At 43.6% G+C, this 21,791-nt stretch overlaps 1 protein-coding gene across 9 annotated transcripts in view; it reads right to left on the bottom strand.

Annotated features, from left to right (window-relative positions):
* Positions 1-21,120, bottom strand: part of ORMDL3 (ORMDL sphingolipid biosynthesis regulator 3) — a 44,548-nt gene extending 23,428 nt beyond the window's left edge. The window contains exons 1-3 of one of the 9 annotated variants that reach the window (XM_061588930.1): positions 20,796-21,120; positions 14,166-14,206; positions 980-1,096 (exon numbers count right to left, since the gene is read on the bottom strand). The gene's annotated coding sequence lies outside the window, so the exon portion shown is untranslated. Of the gene's footprint in view, positions 1-979; positions 1,097-4,463; positions 4,617-8,455; positions 8,478-13,789; positions 13,902-14,129; positions 14,207-20,795 lie in introns of those variants that run through there. The other 8 variants (XM_061588931.1, XM_061588928.1, XM_061588934.1 and 5 more) reach the window with 8 other exon arrangements.
* Positions 21,121-21,791: the final 671 nt, after the last annotated feature.

The raw sequence follows: 21,791 nt of genomic DNA on the forward strand, positions 1-21,791 counted from the left end.
ATTCACAACTTTAACCTTGAGTGATTGATTCCCTCCACCCACCCCCGTACAAACAAAATAAATCACCAGTGCAGAATGTAGTGGTGGGAGCTGGATCAAGACCTCAGCATGGGAGGGGGCAGGGCCTCAAGCCTTTGCACCGACAGTGGTTATCTTCTGAATTAGAGGGGGCCCATTCCTGTTGTTTGCAACAATGGGACCTTTCATCCTACTGTACACACACCTGATTCAAAGTGAGATTGTAGCAAAGGCAAAGGGCTGAAGTGTCCCATGCCATAGTTGTGATAAGGCTCATCTCCTGCACCAGCTATTTATTGGGAGAAGGGGGAGGAATTCAGCCACACAAGAGCGAAAAAAGTGAATGTCACATCTAGTTTGGCCATAACGCAACCCGCTTCACAAGCCAGTACAAGGCAGAATATACTACTGCAGAGTAAATGAATACTGTATATAGCAGATGGAGCAATGTTAACTCTCACAGTGGATCCACTTGTACTTGTTATAGAACAGCTGCAAAAAAGCAAAAAACAAAACAAAAACAAACAAGATTTCTTATTGGGATAGGTGGCTATGGAAGGGATGGAAAGGAAGTGGTGCACTGGCAACTTGCATTTGCACGTTAAATGCCCCAGGGTCAAGGGACATCCATCTCCCAGATCTCTCAGATTTAAGTTCTAGGGAGAGATCAATGCAGGAACAGGGGCCGGGACTCCACTGCCACATGTGCACAAGATAATAACTTTTAAAAAGACATCTCCACCATCTCTCCCAGCAGGCATAATTAGGGACCGTGTTTAACAGGGGACTCAGGAAAAAGGGACAGCAGGAGCACGTGGAACCAACTGCAGGTTTCAAAAGGCTTAAGAAATTCAGATGAGAGTTGCAGTCCAAGACATCTGGAAGGCACCAGGTTAGTGAAGATTAGTCTACACTGGCAGCAGCTCTGCAAGATTTCATACAAGGGTCTTTCCCATCCTACCTGGAAATGCTGGGGATTAAGCCTGGGACCTGCAGTACACAAAGTAGATGTTTCGCTCCTGAGCTACGGCCACTCTCTGCTTCACATACATTCTTCTCAACAATCCGTACAAAACAGCTATATAAGAGAGATTGGCATTATCATCACATGCTCATCCAATTTGTACACAATTTAGTTGCAGCTGGCATTCACCCCTAGTTTGCATATTGCACTTATCTTCTTCCTCCCACTCTGATCTAGGGGTTTCCCATGGCTCCCATTTTCAAAAGACTAATTATCTGTTCTCTACAGCTAATGTGTCCTAGTATAAAGACAGGCTGCAGTCAGGTCTTTTGCATCATTAGGCAGCACGGCCACCAGATGTTCACAATTAAATCTAGACTCTGGCCTGCACTGTTTTGGAGCCTGTCGTTCTACCTTCTGTATAGTCCCAGCCAGTTTGAGAGCGAGAGCGAGTGAGCAAGCGAGAGAGGTTTCTTCTACAGCTGCTCTGTCCTTCAAGCTTCATGTAATCTCAGTCAGATCCCAAACATCTGGCTTGTTTGTAGACTGTTATCTAAGCAGCTGGGATGCAAGTCACATTTTCTGTAGCTATTTATAGATCCTCCTATTCAGGGCTAACAGTAGGTTAGGCAGGATTTACCCAGCAAGGGTCCTTTACCATGTCTATGGATCAGTCTGTCTAATAGTAGGACACAACCCACCCACTCTTTTTTTACATGTACTCATTCTCTGAGTTTTTCTAGAAGTGTTATCCACAAACCAATTATGTTTTTTAAAAAATCTTGGACTGACATGATTCTCTGCATTTAACATATGTACTCCATATGTACAGTACTTATATGTTCTACCTTTCTGGCTGGCTTTTTGGGCTCCTCCTTTTCCCATACATGTGAAAAATTAATCACTGGGTAATCTTTTCATGGATTTTTGTAATTGCAGTGCAGATTCCTTGTTGATCTGGCAATTTGTACATGGAGGGGACTGCAGCTCAGTGGTAAAGCATCTGCTTTGCATACAGAAGGTCCAGGTTCAATCCCCAGCATCTCCAGGTAGGTTTGGGAATGTGCCTTGTCTGAAAATTGGAGAGCTGTTGCCAGCCAGTGTGAACAATACTGAGCTAGATGGACCAATGGTCTGACTCAGTATAAGGCAGCTTCCTGTGTTACCTGTTATTTACACGCTTCTGCAAACAGAAACATGGTACCTGGGGCATATGTTTTTTCAAAGGGAGAGAGTTCCACAGATTTGTGAATCTCTCTTTATGCACCTTTCCAGTCTGAGCTTGGCATATGAATCCAACAATTAAAAGGCACTCTCAGACATTGTTTTTATCCAAGAGCTTTCCCTTCCCCGCCACCTCCCCACCTCCATTTATGAACATTTGGCTTGCAGTGACTTCAGCTATTATTCTGGAACTCTAGGAGCAACTGGACATAAGTTTAAGAGACTAATTAAAAAGACGACAACAACGACCAAGCTATAAAAATTAACAGCCTGGATTTGGTTTCAGCAAAGGATTTTATGAAGCTTTTTAAAAATTGCAAGTGGAGTTTTGTTTTACTGATGACTACAACACTACAAAGACTCATCCTTGAGCTGGCAAATGTACAGAAAAGATATGTACTTTTGAGGTCTAGCTTTGTTTTAGCCTTGTAACTATATCCAGGAGCAGCAAAAAAGCTTTAATGCCCCCCCCCCGCACCGGCTGGGGTTTCAAAGCTGGGATTGCACAGAATGCAGGAGAGTGTCTATTTGCACCAGAGAGCAAAGGTCAGACTACTGGTTTTTTTTTCTTGGCACAAAGATGGTTTTCTGACCGAGGTAGCCCTACCACCACAGTCAATCAAGGACTTATGCAAATATTGAGAACATTTCATAACCTGTCAAACTTTAATCCTTACCTCTGCAGCAGGACAGAACGGAAATATTAGGGCCAAACTAGATAGAAAATGGGAGGGGCGGAGGAAACATATTTTTAGAAGCAAAAGGGGAAGGGTGTTACTTTCCTTGCTCCTCTGGCAATAGTTGGGAGTGTGGAAGATCTCCCTGACCCCCACCTCCAGCCAGCTGGCACACTTCTATAGCTGCAAAGCAGAAACTGGGAGCACTGGAAATTTTAATTTTCCCCAATGCTGCTGATATGCAAAGCAACAAGCCAAGGTAAGCAGGTGGGTGAGAGTTTGGAGGCTTACCAGTGTGGTGAAAAGATCTGATCCTACAAAGCTCCTGATAACATATGGGAGGAGTGCAATGGAGTCTGGCTTAGATTTGGACATGGAAAAAATAGTTTTCCAAGTTTGGGACAAAATAGTTCAGCTTTCTGAGCCTGACCAAGGAAGCTTGCCCCATTACTATCTGTTGTCAAGTAAAGAGGACATTCACAATTGATCTTAAAAACCATGATAGAACATTAGGGGAAAGGATGCCTTAATTATGTAGGGCTCAAGCTATTTAGGTCCCTATCATTCTAAACCAGTATCTTAAGATTCAAGGACCTGCACTATGTAGAAGAAAGGTGGGGAATCAATGGCCCTCCAGATGGACTACAGCTCCCATCATCCCCCATCATTAGCCATGCTATTAGGGCTAATGGAAATTGTAGCCCACAGGTGGCTACACCTGATTTAGCCATCCAGCTCCCTATCCTGTACCCACTTTCTGCACTCTGTGAGCCCCACGCACCCCTGGTTTGCCAACTCCTTCTGTAGTTCTGGAATCTAGCAGGAATCTTTGGAAAGAAACTTCCTCCTTCAGAGGAAGGAGCAGTAGATCACTTGTTTTGCATGCGAAAGGTCCTAGGATAAATCCGTGGCATCTGCTGGTAGGGCTAGGAAAGACTCCTGTGTAAAACTCTAAAAAAACTGCTGCGAGGCTGTGTGGACAGTCCTGAGCTAGATGGATCAATGGTCTGAATGGGCATTAAGACAGCTTCCTATGATCCTAAATGATAATAAATGAAATGAGATGATGAATATGACACAAGTCTATATGGTACCTTTTGCATTAAAACAAATATGTCTTACAGGCCTCTTTACATCTGGTGCAGTGATGGTGATTATAAGAGATTTGGAAATCAGGACTAGTTGGTTGTGCAATATAATTTATAGGTCTGTCCATAGTGCAATTTTTAGGAAACATATAAGCCAAATCGTATGGGCTGAACTGAGATTTAGGGAGTGGAAGCAGCATCTAATTAATGCCACTCATGCCTTCCTTCTTGTTACATGCCTTTATGCCCAGTACGCCTACTGATGTTGCCTATTTATCAAATGAAATGTTGTTGTTGTTATATACTTTCAAGTCGATTACGATATGCCTTCAAGTCAATTATGACTTATGGCGACCCTATGAATCTTTTTTTATATATATTCATAGGGTTTTCATGGTAAGAGGTATTCAGAGGTGGTTTACCATTGCAGGCCACAGGAAAGAGCTCAGCTCATATTTGGAACGCTAGAGCATCTGAAGAATCAATACTCACTATCTTGGCTTTTCCCTTTTCCTCTAGGGCAGGGATGGAGAACCTGTGGACTTCCGGATGCTGTTGGACTCCCAAATCCTATTAGCTCCAGCCATATGGCCAAAGGTCACAGAAGATGGCATCTGGAGGGCCATAGGTTCCACCATTCCTGTTCTAGGACATAAAGGACTGCCATAAGACATTGGGAGACTGGCCTGATCCATCAGGCTGTTATATTCTTCTAAGCTAGAGGTGGGCTCAAATTCAGATTTCATTTTGGGGCAGGGAGAAGGGAAGCAAGACTCTCAGTAAGATTTAACAACCCACTTCTCAATATGTTCATATTTAGACTGCAAAACAAAAGCAAACAAAACTCCAGTATATTGTATTTGTTGTGGTTAATTTTTCAAGCTTGTGTTGCTTGCAAGGTATAAATAAACAGTCATGCTAGAAACAGTCAGGTCTATATGTGAAGTTAATTCCATCTAAGAAAGAATGGTTAAGAAAAAGTCTTATATCATTCGAATGGCAAAGCTGGCTGTATATACAGCACAAGTGAGAAAAAAATAACAAACAGCTGGCACCAGAGTAGCATGTCTGATGAATGAACTCCTGTCTTAAATTACATTAATCAGGGAACTGCAAGGACCGATGAGACATGGAATTTATTAACTATGTACTGAAGCATAAAATGATGACAGGCAACATTGAATCTAAGCAATTTTTCAATATATACATATTTATACTTATTTGTTCATATGTTGTGTGTGTCTCAGAGGGGGAGAGAGGGGGGGAGAGGGAGAATTTTGTATGAAATTCTAAAATAGCTAGAAAATATTTTTTTTGCTAAGTGGCTGCTTTTTATGCCTCGTAATAACTATAATGAAGTTATCAATGTGTCTTTGGCATGCACAGCTAGCACAGATACCTGTTTACAGTGCAATCCCACACATGTATACTCAGAAGTAAGTCTTATTCAGTTCAATGGGAACAACAGAAGTGTGTATACATTTGCATCCTTAATCACATGAGGCCACATCTACACCATACATTGAAAGCAGGATGACACAGTCTTCAGGGTGGTTTAACAATCAGTCCCTCTTCCCTGAGAACTCTGGGAATTGTAGCTCTGTGAAGGGGAAAAGGTTCTCCTAACAACTCTCATCACCCTTTAAGAACTACAATTCCCAGGATTCTTTGGTGCAAGCCATGACTATTTAAGTGGTATAATACTGCTTTAAGAACAAGAAAAGCCTGCTAGATTGGGCCTGTGGCCCATCTAGCCTAGCATCCTGTTCTCACAATGGCCAACCAGATGCCCAAGGGAAGCCTGCAAGCAGGGCCTGAGCGCAATAGCACTTTCCCCTCCTACAGTTTGCAGCAACTGGTATTCAGAAGCATACTGCCTCTGACGATGGAGGCAGAGCATAGCCATCATGGCTAGTAGCCACTGATAGCTTTATCCTCCATGGATTTGTCTAATCCTCTTTTAAAGCCATCCAAGTTGGTGGCCATCACTGCCTCTTGTGTAGTGAATTCCATAGTTTAACTACGTACTACCTGAAGAAGTACTTCCTTTTGTCTATCCTGAATCTTCCAACATTCAGTTTTCACAAGCTCTAGTGTTATGAGAGAGGGAGAAAAACTTTTCTCTATCCACTTTCTCCGCACCATGCTTAATTGAATACACTTCTATCATGTCGCCTGTTATCTGCCTTTTCTCTAAACTACAGGCATACCCCGCTTTAACATACGCAATGGGACCGGACCGTGTATGTAAAGTGAAAATGTACTTAAAGTGAAGCAATTATCTATGCATGTACTGCACTGCAATCGCCACTAGATGGCAGCGGCATGATGCCATTAAGTGTCCGTTATTGCGAAGCACGTACGTTAAACTGGGGTATGGGGGAGTATGGAGCATGTATGTTATAGCGAGGCAACTTTAAGTGAAGCGACTTTAAGCGGGGTATGCCTGTATAAAGCCCCAAATGCTGCAACCTTCCTCCTGGGGGAGTTGCTCCATCCCCTTGATCATTTTGGTTGCCCTTTTCTGAACCTTTTCCAGCTCTACGATATCCTTTTTGAGGTGATGTGACCAAAACTGTACATAGCATTCCAAGTGCGGCTACACCATAGTTTTATATAACAACATTATGATATCGGCAGTTTTATTTTCAATACCTTTCCTAATGATCCCTAGCATAGAATTTGCCTTTTTCCCAGATGCAGCACACTGGGTCAACACATTTTCACCCCAGGGTCTCATTCTTGGTCAGTCACTGCTAGTGAGACCCCATGAGCATATACATGAAATTAAAAAATTTTTGCTCCCAATATGCATAACTTTACACTTGTTTACATTGAATTGCATTTGCCATTTTACCACCCATTCCCTCAGTTTGGGAGATCCTTTTAGAGCTTTTTGCAATCCCTTTTTGTTTTAACAATCCTGAACAATTTTGTGTTATCAGCAAACTTGGCCACCTCACTGCTCACCTCTAACTCTAGATCATTTATGAACAAGTTAAAAAGCACAGGTCCCAATACTCATCCTTGAGGGACTCTACTTTCTACAGCCCTCCGTTGGGAAAACTGTCCATTTATTCTTAACATTCAGCTAGACACATCTTGTGCAGTGTCAAAAAAAAGCATTAAATATGTTTTTGTGCAGTTGGGCATATGAGGTTTAATAAGGAGCTAGGTGGTTTCTGAAAAAGGAATAGATGAGAAAAGTTCAAAAGAAATAGTAGATGAAGAAAAATATTAGTTCCTTTCAAATCTTCATTGCCTTATACTACTTCATTACCTTATACTGTACAGTGCTTTTTTGCTTAAAAAAAGAGATGCCAGTATCTTGATAAAAGTGCCATGGGTACCACCACAAAATGGTTGGCATGGACAGCAAAAACAAGAGGTGTCAGGACTCTGTACCAGTGAATGCTGTCACAAAAAAAGCCATGCTAATAGGGACTAATTACTTGATTAGTTTGGAGGTATGCTGGCTGCTTGTGCAGTAGGAAAAAAAGGTTAGAATAAACCCTGTAGTGAGGTACCTTGTCAAAAGCTTTTTGAAAGTCCAAGTACCCTATGTCAACCAGATCACCTCTATTCAGCAAGGGTCACCCTTCTATATGCTTGGTTATTTTATCTTTAACAATACTTTCTACCAGTTTTCCTGGGGCAGACATTAACCTAACCTGCCTGTAATTTTGGGGATTCCCTCAGATCCCTTCTTAAAGATTGGCATTACATTGGCCACTTACAAGTTCTCAGATATGGAAGTGATTCTGAGGGACACGTTACATATTTTTGTAAGAAGACAAAAATCACATATTTGAGTTCTTTGAGAACTCTCAGATGCCACTCAGACCCAGCAATTTGTCAGTTTTTATTTTGTCTATTAAGCCTAGGACTTCATCTCTCATCACTACTATCTGCCTCAGTTTCTCAGATTGTATGGTGTGGATGTGGCCTGTGTTGGCAAGTGAGGTCCTCCTAAAACTTTGTATAGCAAACACTGAATTGAGTCTTCCTGCACCATCCACACACAAGAGGTATTAGCAGACTTGGGTAATCCCAAGATACACACAACTGCAAAAAGGTTGCAGGGACAAATATCTAAGGAGGAAAAAAACCCAAACAGACCCATAATAAATAAATGGTGTGAAATATTAAGAGACTGGGTGAGAGCGGCAGAAGGATAGAATGAACTGGCTGAAAAAGGATGACAGGGACACATAGGTACATACTGTATAAAGGGCAGAACGAACCAGTCTGGATAGGTCACTTCCCTATTCATGCCAAGAAGCTATTTTTAAATCTCCCCAGAGATGAGAACTGCTCATGGACATCAGTGGAGAAATCCTAGACTTTAATGTATCTAGGACTGGGCATCAGTGTATCCACCCCATCCCCTCCCCACAAAAGGTAGCAACAAATGGAAGAGTTTCTGCTTTTTCTAACTCTGCTAATGTAAATTTCAAAGCAAATGCAGATCATTGTTCTCATACCTTCATCTTGGGGAGGGACAGACTAGTTTTGACAGCCCCCTGTGTAGAACCGCAGGCCAGAATGACTGGTTTACAACCCTGCAGAGTTATTGGGCTCCCTACTGCAAATTGTGTAAACACTGAAAGAACAGCTTGCAACTTGTGTTTCAGCTAACTCCAACAAAAGACTATTGAGACTTGACTATTGGGCAGTTTACTTCAGCCAGAAACTGAAACCTCCAAATCTAAAGTCTTTATTTGCTAAGTAAATAATATTAAGCAAGAACCATCTTTGACTTCTTAACTCCAAGTTTTTGTTTGAAGGAGGTAGTTCAACAGCTTCAGTTAAGGATTAGAATATTTTGTATTGACATAAAACTGTTGTATGCAATTTTAATTAGCCTTGGACATGTTATCTGAAAGCCAGGTTACCAATTTCATGAACAAACAATATGGGTTGTTGCTTTTTTAAAAAGTGGCTTCATTTAAAAAATTGACCATATTATTGCAGCAATATAATGATGCTAAGCCAGGTGTGGGGAACCTGTGGCCCTTCAGATGTTGCTGAACTACAACTCCCATCATCCCTGGCTATTGGGCATGCTTTGTGTGGCTTATGGGAGTTGTAGTTCAATGTCATATGGAGGACCAAAGGTTTCCCACACCTGTGCTAAGCCATGGTTTGTTTTAACAAGCCATGAGTTAACGGCAAGTTGTCACACAGACAATCATACAAACCATGGTTTATTTCTCCAAAATTTGATTTGTTTTCCATCTACTCTTGCCTTATATCTTTGTAGCTTGGTGAGCATCTGTGGTAGGATGGTGTGGAATGGCCACACAAACCATGGTTAAGGAAGGGTGCTGGGGTTGCATGCAACACAAAGCCATAGTTAAAGCAGATCAATGTTCACAATCCAAACTATGGATTGATATTGTGGTTTGTTGGCAGTAAACAAACCATAGTTAAGCTGCTGAGCAGGGCCAAATAAACCATGAATTAATAAACCTTAGTTTAATAAACCATGTTTTAGCATTATGTATGAATCACATCATTGTGTGGCAGCTGTGAAAAAAGCAAATTCCACTATTGTTGATTGTGAAAGAGATTGAAAATAAAATTGCCAATATCATAATGCCTTTATACAAATCTTGAATAGTTCTGGTCACCACACCTCAGAAAGGGTGTTGTAGAGTTGGAGAAAGTGCAGAAAAGGGCAATTCAAGTGATCAAAGATCTGGAGAATCTCAGCTATGGAAAAAGGTTACCGTGTCTGGACCTTTTTAGTTTTAGAAAAAAGGCAAGGAAGGGGGATGTGATAGCGGTGCATAAAATTATACATGGTGTGGGAAAAGTGGCTAGAATTTTTTTCTCCCTCTCTGTTTCAGGAAAGACAAGGTGAAGTACTTCGTCACGTAGCACATAGCTGAACTATGGAATTTGCTATTACATGATGTGGTGATGGGGATTAGACAAATTAATGGGAAAAAGCAATCATGGCTACTGGTCATGATACCTATATGCCACCTCCAGGATCAGAGGCAGCATGCCTCTGAATACCAGCCTCTGGGAACCAACCACAAGAGAGGTCTTTTGTGCTCATGTCCAGCTTGCAGGCTTCTCGGAGGCATCTGGTTGGCCACCACCTGGACTAACTAAGCCTTTGGTGGTTCTAGCAGGGCTCTTATTATGTTCTTAAGGGAACTGAAACAGTAAGTACCAGCTTAACTCAGTTTAAAGCTCTCTTTAACCAGAGTTTGGCTATGGTGTGCAATGTAGAAGCCCAGACTGATCATTGCTTAACTTGGTTCAGTGACAGAGCACATGCTTGGCATGCAGAAGATCCCATGTTCAATCTCCAGTGTAAAACGTTCAGGTGGCAGAACTTGGAGAAATCCTAGACAGCCACACTGCAAGTCAGAGTAGACAAGGCAGTACTAGATGGACCAATGGTGTGAGTCAATGTGCATCTGTGTCATGTATTCCTGTGCCTTCACTCCCTTGTCCTGTCACCACCTCTGCCCATTCACAACTCATGCATGGTGTAGTAGTTATGCTTATTTGTTTTTCTCCTCCTTGCAAAGCATGCTGTAGGGCTGAACTACTGAGGACTCTTCCTACTCTACTGGCTTGTGATTTTTATTTTTTTTTAACTACAGCATCACTTGTGATCATGGTTGCTCTCTTTGGACTTTGGTTTGGCTCTTTCTAAATGACCTTTTCACAGTATAACTCTAGTTATCCAGTTCAGGGGCAGAATTTTGAGGATGTATTTATCAATCGAATGCATATGCTGCCTTTCATTTCGTAGTAATCACAGGGCAGTTTATCCTTCTTCACATAATAATCACAGCAGACTGTACCATTTTGGGCTGCAGGGAGGGTGGGGTTGTGCCATTTTTGAATGCTCCTCAACATACAGCCTTACAAGTGAGCAACTAGTGTATCGGGAAATGTTTCTAGCCCAACCCAGTCTCTGATGGGACTTGCATGGAAGCTTTTTGTTTTTAGGAATTTAGGAAGCAATCTTATGCAGCTCTCCAAGGCCTCACATAGGGGACATTCCCAGCACTACCTCGAGATACCGGGGATTGACCCTGGGATCGCCTGCATGCATGCAAAGCTGATGCTCTACCACTGAGCTAAGGCCCTTTAGATTTTTACGTAAGTGAGCATGCAAAAAGTGATCTGCTTTCCTGCAGCCTGCCACAGTATATTGTCTGCCATCTCATTCTGCTGCATGACCAGATACAGCCAAAGTGACTGCGGAAATAACAATTTTTGATTAATTTTTTTTTTTGAATGGGAGACCCAGTCTTTGCTCAAATCTATCCCTCATATTTCCGTATTTTGGATGTTGTTTGGTTCATTATTGTTTGTTTGTTTTGTTTTTTTGATTTATTGTATTTATTGTATTTATATATTGTGCTTGTTTTTATCTTTTTGTACACCGCCCAGAGAGCCTTCGGGCTTAGGGCGGTATATAAATTAAACTAAATAAATAAATAAAATAAATAATATAAACAAAGTGGTTTGAAAACTGCATGCAGTGTTTCAGCTGAGGGATGATCCAAGGAGGGCAGAGAAATAACAATTGTGACCAGTGTCTTGTTTACGAAACTCTCGCAAATAGTTCCCAAAATAACCTTTCTGCCATATATAGCCAACTTTTCCCTGCCTTTCTTTGAACAGAAAATCCAGCTAAGCAGACATAAATTTGCAGTGAGAATCCCCTGCAGTTTCATTAATGCTTCCCTTCCTCCTCCTTTGAGAGCCAGTGTAGTGTAGTGGTTAGTGTTGGACTATGACACTGGAAGACCAGGGTTTGAATCCCCACACAATCATGAAGCTCACTGGGTGACCTTGGGCCAGTCACTGCCTCTCAGCCTCAGAGGAAGGCAATGGTAAATCACCTCTGAATACCGCTTACCATGAAATCCCTATTCGTAGGGTCGCCATAAGTCGGAATTGACTTGGAGGCAGTCCATTTCATTTTCCTCCTCCTTTATTGCTCATTGTTTTGCAGATAGACTCCAATTTGTTTTGGTCAGCCTCTTCCTCCCAAACCACAGCCTCTTAATCCTCTCAGTGCTGGCCTATAGATTCTCCTGGCCTACACTCACATAGATGACATGAGTCCATTATGCACCGCCAAAGATGTCTCACTGTGTTCTACTGCAGAAAAGCACAATGGGAAGGGAGGCACACTGCCCAGGGACACTATTTAACTTTATCCACAGCACCATGGGAGGTTTTGACTATAGGCATCATCAATACATGAGTGTCAGGGTGGGAGGGATTTTGCCTTGAGACTGCCAGTTCAGATCCATCCCTTGAGGTCAGCAGGTTTGAAGCCTGATGGACAAACCTATATGAGGCAGCTAGGCTAATGGAGCTGGCCCCTTCATAAGAACATAAGAACATAAGAAGAGCCTGCTGGATCAGGCCAGTGGCCCATCTAGTCCAGCATCCTGTTCTCACAGTGGCCAACCAGGTGCCTGGGGGAAGCCCGCAAGCAGGACCCGAGTGCAAGAACACTCTCCCCTCCTGAGGCTTCCGGCAACTGGTTTTCAGAAGCATGCTGCCTCTGACTAGGGTGGCAGAGCACAGCCATCATGGCTAGTAGCCATTGATAGCCCTGTCCTCCATGAATTTGTCTAATCTTCTTTTAAAGCCATCCAAGCAGACATGATATTAGAGACACCAAAAAAGATATCAAAGGGGAGGAGTGCTGTGCTCCTCTTATGCAAATAATACTTGGGTGTTCCAAGGAAGTCACATATACCCCTCCCACATAGATAGTGTCACAGAGAGCTGCACACATTTTTGTGTTCTCTCTCACTCACTCACTCACACACACACACACGTTTTGAAAAAACCCTGTAATACAACATGGGATGTCCTCACTTCCTGTTCCTACAGCTACTCTGGTCACATCCACATTATATATACCAATCACAGAATTGTAGCTCTCTAAGGGGTCTCCTAATAACTCTCAGCACCCTTAATTTACAGTTCCCAGGATTCCTTGGGGGAAGCCACAACTGTTAAACAGTGGTATAAGAGTGCTTTAAATGTATGGTCTGGATGTGACCTCAGTGAAACTTTTTCCCCCCAAGCACATGGAGAGGTTCTCTCTCCTTTTGCTGTCCCAATCCCTTGCACTTTATTGACGATCCTCACTATTCTTGACTGTTCTGCAGGCTTAAGTCAAACAGGTGCACATACTAAAACACAGCAACAAATGGCAATGCATGAGTTTTATGCAAAATTGAGTCACAATTCCTGGGTTCTTGAATACATCATGGGCTCTGACATCCAGAAAAAGGTATGTATGCATCCTCCACACGCATTTTTAGCCCCCTTTGTCTTTGATTACAATCTAGACTTTTCTGTATACATTCTCTCAGACAACTAGGCCCAACAGTTGGGACGTGAGGGCTGGGGGAAGCAGGCACTTTACTCCCGACTTCTACATTCTGCAGTTCTCCTCCCCAGCCCAAATTTGCAATGTTCCAAAGCATTCACACGTACTCTGTCTCCCTTAACAGCAAACACAAATCCCCACACAACGGCTGTTCTTACCCCATGCACCCTTTCTCCGATACAATTATGCATGCTCCCCTCCCCTTACCACATCTTTGCATCCCTTCCCTCCCAGATGCTTTGCTTTCCCTCCGGGCCCAGATTTTAAGCTTTCCTTTCTTGGCTGGCCTTTCCTTTCCTGATATGTTTACTACACAACACAGACACATATATACAACCCCGCCCCCCCCGCTGTGTTTTTGACTAGCTTCGAGCCTGGAAGAGTCTGAATCCTCTTCTCTCCCCCTTCCCCCGTGCATGTCACTTACCTTGCAAAGCGGACAGCAGTACGACTTCCTTCGTGGCCCCCCGATCTGGATTGCCGGGGGGAGATCTTCCCTTAAAGCCCCCCGCAGTTTAGGCTTCTCTTCCCAAGAGCTGACAACACAGCAAGGAGCTTTTGCAGCACCGCCTCTCCAAATACATCATCACCAGAAGACAGTGGAGCATGTTGGGAAATGTAGTTCTCGAGAGGACTCGCACCAATCCCAAATTTCTTCAGTGAAATGTTAGAAGCCAGAGACTAAAGTGAGGCTTCTACTTACCCTCTCCTCCCCCCCCCCAGGCGGAGGCTCGCATGATTCAGACTGCAATCCTACATCTACTTACCTGGGAATAAACGTCACTGAACTCTATAGGACTTACTTCTGAGTAGACATGTAGTGGATTGCACTGTCAGTGTTCCTCTGTACAAAAACAAAATCCCACCACATAGAAAACTCGATTTTAGTAAGAAGGACTCCAGTTTAGGCATGGTAGTTTTCTTTAGTGCAGAGGGATTTTTAAAAAAAATTAATTTAATTTTTTGCATGGAGTAATACTCCATGATGTGAACCCCCACCCCTGCAGTCTGAAATGATGCTGGTCAGACACAGGTTTACCATCCCAGTGAAAACTAAACTTTTGCCACCAGTAGCGGAATCGAGCTACCACTGGTTAAATAGTTTTATAAAGCTAAGGTGCGCTGTTAGGTCAGAACTGCATGTTAAGAGGAAAACATGGGGCTCCCAACCCAGGGCAGGAAATTCTCTTCTGTAAATGCCCCCAAGCTGTTTTTAATGCCCAGCCCCAAGACTGGAAAATACGTCCCACTGGGTGATGGGAATGGCTAAGGGGGAAACTGCAAGGCGGGGTACCAAGGATTAAGTTCCCCTGCTCTCTGATTCTCCCCTATGAATATTCCCTTTTCCTGAAGTTATATTACCTCAGCAAAGATGGGTTTGAGAATAAGAGTTTCATCCCTATTCCTTATGATGCTGCAAGATTTACCCCCCCCCTTTTTTTCTTTTTTTTACGTAAGAAGGACATTGACTTTCAGGCACAGAGGATCCCAGCCATCTATTTTTACCCTCTTTATAAACCCTAAAGAATAGTTTTGCTAGTATGCTCAGAAACTACCCCATTTTCTAAATTTGTTTCTGGGAAGGGAAGAGGTTCCTAACAGAGACTGTGGTTCCCTCCGGATATCCTTTTTATTGTACATTCATGATGATTTGTGCTCCTGATAGTACTGGGGTGGCCTGCAAAAGTTTCAGGGTAGATATACTGCTTAGTTTCCAATTGGTGCACGTCCCTTAACTTCCTGCTGAAATCTTGTAACTTTTTTACTGTAGACTTTATGTTCTGGGGGCTTTTTGTTTGGCTTTTGTTGTGCTATAGTACAAAAGTGCCCCTCTAAACGAAAATACTATGGTAACATTGGGGAAGCATCACAGAACTAATACAGTTGAATGGCCAATGTCAATCCATCACTAATGCACTATTCTTGTGTCAATGACATGTCACAGAACACACTTGCAAAAAACCACCAGCCTGAAGGGACTGAGAGCCTTCTCTCCCAATTAGGGTTGCCAGGTCAGAAGCATCCCAAAACCTGAGATTTTAGGGGTGGACCCAAGTGATGTCATGGGGCGGGCCCAAGTGATGTCATGGGGCGGGCCCAAGTGTTGATGTGTGTGCGTTGTTGCGTGAAACAGCATACATTACGTTGGAGTTAAGTTGAGCAAGAAACTTCTTCAGAGCATTAGAGCATGTTAAGAGTCTTTATTAAGACATTATGGCCAAAGGCTTAAGAGTAAATACATGTAGAGTTTCTTCAGTCACCCCCCCTCTGGTACATCTCTCTCCAAAGGTAAACACAGAAGAGAACGTCTCAGTTCAGAGGCAATACCACAGAAGACACAGCTTAACACAGATAGCTGCTAGAACTTTTCCCAGTCTATCGTGATGGTTACCATAGCAACGGCCTTGGCAGTCCGTTCCCAGACTGGGCAAAGACATAACTCCCCCTAGTTACAGTTTTTCAGACCTGATGGAAAACAGACTCAGTGACAGTGCGGTTCAATGGTCAACACCAAGTGATGTCATTAAGCATGATACATTAAGCATCAATCACAGTTGCTTGGAGCGTGCAATTAAAAAAAATATCTGACTGGAAATTAAGCTAGACATCTTAGCTAAAAGATGGAGCCTGGATAGGGAACATTTAATCTAGCCTACTTGCTTTTGGCAAGAAGGGTTTAAGTGCTGCCAGGCCAGGCCAGGCCAGGCCAGTCACCAGAAGGTCACTGTAGGAAGAAAGGAGCCTAGTGTTATGGAGATGTTAGATGGGAGCATTCAGGAGTAAAGATGGATGCCCCTGAAGGCTGCAATTCTAAACACACATACTAAGGGATTAAGCCCCCATAGAACTCAACACTTACTTCTGAGTAGATATAGTTTGGATTGTGCTGTTGGTAAAGCTTGACTATGGATCCTCTGCAAAGACATCCATATCCAAGCAGGGTTGGCAACCCCCTGCCTGGAATGCCCTGCCCTTATCTTTTAATGTGGCTGCTCCAAACTTCTTTACAGATTTGACCCTTCAGTTCAGAAAGAGGTCTGAGAAATGAGTAAGAGTAAGAAGATTCTCTACCCTTTCTGTCCGCATAGATGCTCTCATCCTTCCCCTGCGCCCAGCAGAAGCTCTGGGCCAGGCAGGACACAGTGGCATCTCATAGAAGACACCCTCCCCTTTAATGGGGTGTATGATTTGTGCTGTTCCAGAGCAGATTTTGGGGTGGGCACCCCCAGTTACTTATTTTTTTCTACGTGTTTTTGTCCATTTTGATTTTGCATTGATGCACCCGTGCGTGCCCAGTGCCCAGCAGAAGCTCTGGGCCAGATGGGATGCACTGGCATCTTGTAGAGGACACCCTCCCCTTTCCTGGGGTATATGATTTGTCCTGGCCCAGAGCAGATTTTGGGGTGGGCACCCCCAGTTACTTATTTTTCCTGTATGTTTTGGTCTGCTTTGATTTTGCATAGATGCCCTTCTCCGTGCCCTGCGCCCAGCAGAAGCTCTGGGCCAGGAGAGACGCAGTGGCATCTCATAGAGGACACCCTCCCCTTTCCTGGGGTATATGATTTGTGCTGTTCCAGAGCAGATTTTGGGGTGGGCACCCCCAGTTACTTATTTTTTTCTACGTGTTTTTGTCCATTTTGATTTTGCATTGATGTCCTCCTCCGTGCCCTGTGCCCAGCAGAAGCTCTAGGCCAGGCAGGACACAGTGGCATCTCGTAGAGGACACCCTCCCCTTTCCTGGGGTATATGATTTGTCCTGGTCCAGAGCAGATTTTGGGGTGAGCCCCCCCAGTTACTTATTTTTTCCTGTATGTTTTGGTCTGCTTTGATTTTGCATAGATGCCCTCCCCCGTGCCCTGCGCCCAGCAGAAGCTCTGCGCCAGGCAGGATGCAGTGGCATCTCGTAGAGGACACCCTCCTCTTTCCTGGGGTATATGATTTGTCCTGTCCCAGAACAGAGTTTGGGGTGGGCACCCCCAGTTACTTATTTTTTATGATTTTATATCATTATGTATTTATGATAATATCAGAAGCCTGATGATTTTGATTGCATAAATGTATTGTTACAGTAGGGCCCCGCTTCCCGGCGCTTCATTTCCCGGCGTTCTGCTAATGCGACGGCTTTCATTCCCCATTTTAAAGCCAATTTTGCTGCATTTTCAAGTCATTTTCACGTGACGCTCCCCATTATACTCAATGGGGTTCCACTTTATGGTGATTTCCGCTTTACGGAGAGGGTCCAGAACGGAACCTTCTGTATAAGCGGGGCCCGCCTGTATTCTTGATGGGGAGAGTCCCCCGATCGCAGTGATATATCATACAGGGTACCCCAACATATATTTTGGGGTTCAGAGACATGTTAAGTTTGGTTTGAAGTTGCTGTAGTTGTCAACTCTTCTTTTTTAGTGTTTTGAACTTTCAAGCAAATAAGGAACTGGGAACTAGGAACCAACTTCAGCGTCGTATCAGTTAAATAGATTAAACAGTTGCGGGGGGCGGCTGACATTTTGGTGTATATCTCGGGAACCAGACCACCTAGAAACTTTTTTTTTTAATTGAAGTTGAGAGTCCAGAGATTAAGGGGTGCTAGCCAGAGAGCCAGAGGGGCCCCCCAAAAACCGGAGACCCTGGCCAAAAACCGGAGACCTGGTAACTCTACTCCCAATGGATATACATGTGGCCCCTTCCTTATCAGCTTTTAAAACACATGGGCATTAATTGTCAACTTATAATATTCAGGCCTTGAAAACCGTTTTGCCTCCTTATGCTTTTGGTCAAAGATGATGTGCTAGATCTTCTGTTGTTCTTGGCTTTAAATTGTTTGGAATTGTTTTATTGGACTTGATGTGCTTGACTATATATAGAATAGGCTGCAGCTCTAGTTTTATAATCTTAATGGAGTAATTTTATCTGTATTTTATGTTTTAAGTTTGTACATAATCTCTCTTGGGAGAGCTTTGGCCCTTAAAGGTGGGGTGGAAATACTGCTTACAAACAAGACTGCCAACTTTACAAAAAATAAAGCCGACCTTTCTTTCTAATGCGAGCCCCCTCGTAATGTGAGGCCCTAAATTGTAGCTTGTTTAGCTTGTACATAAATCTGGCCCTGGTGGTAATACTTATTTCTCCCTCTGCCAGGGGTTGCCAGCCTTGGACCCGTGGGCACATTTGCAAACCAGATAAACTGTTGTGCGCACCAGGGCCGCATTATGACTTTCGTGGGCCCTAGGCACTTTTGCCTTAGTGGGCCCCTCCCACCATAATAATATCAATATTAAAATTTATTTTTGATATAACTTTAAATATTTCAACATTTGATTTTTTTCTGTTTTAGGCAAAATTTAATAGATTTTCATGGGCCCTAAAAATTTCATTTTTTTCTGATGTGAGAAATTTTTTAAAAGATTTTCTTCAACCCTAAAAGTTCATTTTTTTCCTTCTGATTTTAAAATAAATTAAAACATTTTCATGGGCCCCTAAAAGTATCATGGGCCCTAGGCACTGCGCCTACTGTGCCTAACGGATAAGTCGGCCCTGGTGGGCACCACACATGTATCCCAACCTATTCTACCAGCTGCAAATTCAATGGAATGCTTATTTCAAGCCTAAATTGGGGGGGGGAGATCCTGTGGCTGCCAGAGAAGGAGTGTCAGGTCACAACTGGCAATCCCTACGTTATTAAATGCTCCACCTGTTGATTTCTCCATATCCAGCTACCATTAAAGGCACAGGAGCAGACCAGGCATGTGTTTTCCTGGTTAGCTGGTAACCACAGTGCCTATTCATTGCCCCAGGTGTTTCAGGGCATTCCAGAATGTCCTTTGCAAGGAACTGGTGCCTGTGCAGTTCTATAGGAATCCATATTGGCATTCCCCCAGCTCTTGAAGACACACCTGTTTGGGCAAGCATTCCTTCGAATCTGGCTTTCCTAACCCAACTGTTTTCATTGCTTTTTAACTGTTTTAATTGTTAGGCTTTTTAATGGGCTTGTATATTTTAAATATAGGATTTTTTAATGTTTTGATGGTATTATTTTATTGGGTATTTTAATCATGTATGGATTTTATAATTGATTTTGTGCTTGGGAATCAATCACTTAGAAGCCATTCTGGCACGTCAATTACATATAAATATATAAACAAACAAACAATAGGACAACACAGAGGACTACTCTCAGTGAACTGCAGGCACAGCTCAAGAACCTTCCCTTTCATTCTGAAGTTCTTACTGATCTTGGCCCTTGCCCCTTCAGCCTCATTTAGCATTTTTTCCCCTTCTTGGTCTTCCAGCTGAGAATTTCTTTGTAGTTCTTTCCCCTGCTGTGTCACACTTCAGAGAACCTTGCATTCAATTACTGGAATTCATGCAGGGAGAATACAAAACCCCACTGTGTTTTCGAGAGAAGCAGCTGAGAAATCCCAAGGCGCTCCTAGAAATGAGAAGAGCACCCCCTGCTACCATCTCAGCTGCTCTCTGACATTTCATTCCCCTTTCCCGACCAGGCAGGATCGCTGCTACTCCTTCCTACCCCTCATCCTTCCTGATGGAGCCTAGACTGCTGCTGCCTGAATTAACAGGAGCCTGATGGTTCAGGACGTTTTGCTGAAATACTTGAGCCTGATGATTGGAAATTTTGCTGAGCGTGTGTGCTGAGGCAATAGTTCTGTCTTTATGGGACCTCCCCCCACCCATCATGCTTCCCTGTGGGGTTAATGAGACAGGTTGGTGACATGGTGGGTCAAACCAAAAAAGCATAAAGCAGGTGTGGGTGGCAATTTCATACTGAAAGGGATTAGGCAAAGTGGTAGGGCTGAATCCTCCTTAAATTGCCTCCCACCAGCCAACTTTTCTTCTCCAGCGGGCCTTTTTAATTATTATTTTAAAGAACACATCCAAGAAAAGAAAAAGACAAGGGGGAGAGTTCAAGTGGGGCAAGGATTCAGTAATCCCTCCCATTCACTGTCCCCCTTTTCACATGAAATCTCTCTACCTGGTTTATGCCTGTTTGGTGGTGTTATCTAGAGACATCCAGGACTGGATGTGAATAGGAAAAGGTACTACAATGATATTAGGGGAAGAAGGAAATACAATTTTATTTTATAATTTAACTTGCCTGGTTAATCTAGGGTACATCTGCATGGAGGCTTTGAAAGGGCTGTAAGTGCATCTGATGACTTGTTTTGCAGGCATGCCTGTTTGTAAGAAAGAGGTGTGTCTATGTGTAATTGCATGCTTCATTTCGGGCCTGATCACATGCCAGGATAATGTGGATCTGGTGCTTTTTGCAGATCCTTTTAATTTGCACAGTTTACCTGACATTTTTGCCAAAGTGAGTGCATTCAGCTGCTATTGCCTTTAAATCTGGATTAAATCGATGCGATAAAAACCCAAAATTGGCTTAAAAATCCACACCCTTTTCGGTGCCAACGTACCTTGTAGTCGCTTTTCTTTGCTGTTTTCGTCTGCGCAGTTTGGTCGCCATTTTAGATCCTCCCTAACTCTGCCCCTTGCACTGTCTATGGGCGTCAATTTGTTTCCCGCTGCTGACAAGCAAACTTCCGGTTGCTCTTGCCTGCCTTTCTCCCGCTTTTTCCTGCTTCCCCCCAATACATTTCCTCCCCCGCTCCTTTAAACAAAATCGCATTCATCCAAATTATTCACCCTAGAATATCTAATTCTCTCTCTTCTGCAGCAACACCAACAACTCCCCAAGGGTAGCAGGGAAGAGCTGGAGCTCGGGAAATTCCTTCCTGGAGAAATCCTGCTTGCCCCACTGCCAGAGAGGGAGACTCCCCTTCAGCCTTGGCCGGCTCTCTCGCTTGAGCTGCAGGGGGGGCGGTCCGCAAGCTGCTACGTGTTGCTCGCTGGAGCTACACCCAGGCTTGGAGCGCACGCAGCCACGGCAAGAGGAGGCTGGCAAAGGCGCTGCTGGGGTACTTTATAAGCACCCAAAAGCACAGGGAAAAGGGGAGCTGCCTTGGCGTCTCATCCCAGCATCTGCTCCGCTCATGGAGAGCTATAATATTTCCCAGAATGCATGCTGAGGCATGTCTCACACAGGGACAGCCTAACAGCCACAGGTGGGAGCAGGGGGGACGGGAGAAAGCCTGCACCGCAGGGAAGGGGGCAGCTGTAGGCGATTCCCCTTCTTTCAAGCACCCATTCCTCCCTTCGTTTAGGGAAACGGCGCCCCTTCCCCGCCTCCGCAGTTAACATTCTAATGTGTGGGTGCGGCAACAAGAAAACGCTGATAGCAATAAACGCACATGCATATGAATGCTAAAAAGAAAAACAGCCAATTTATTCGTAGAGAGGGCGGAAGTATGTGAGCTGTCGAAATCAACTGCAATGGAAAAAGCAGCATTTTTAATGCGGATCTTGGCTCATATGTGAACCATCCCTCCATCTCACAGGTATATTTGATTACA

Source organism: Rhineura floridana, chromosome 11, assembly GCF_030035675.1.
Source record: "Rhineura floridana isolate rRhiFlo1 chromosome 11, rRhiFlo1.hap2, whole genome shotgun sequence".
NCBI lineage: Eukaryota > Metazoa > Chordata > Lepidosauria > Squamata > Rhineuridae > Rhineura > Rhineura floridana.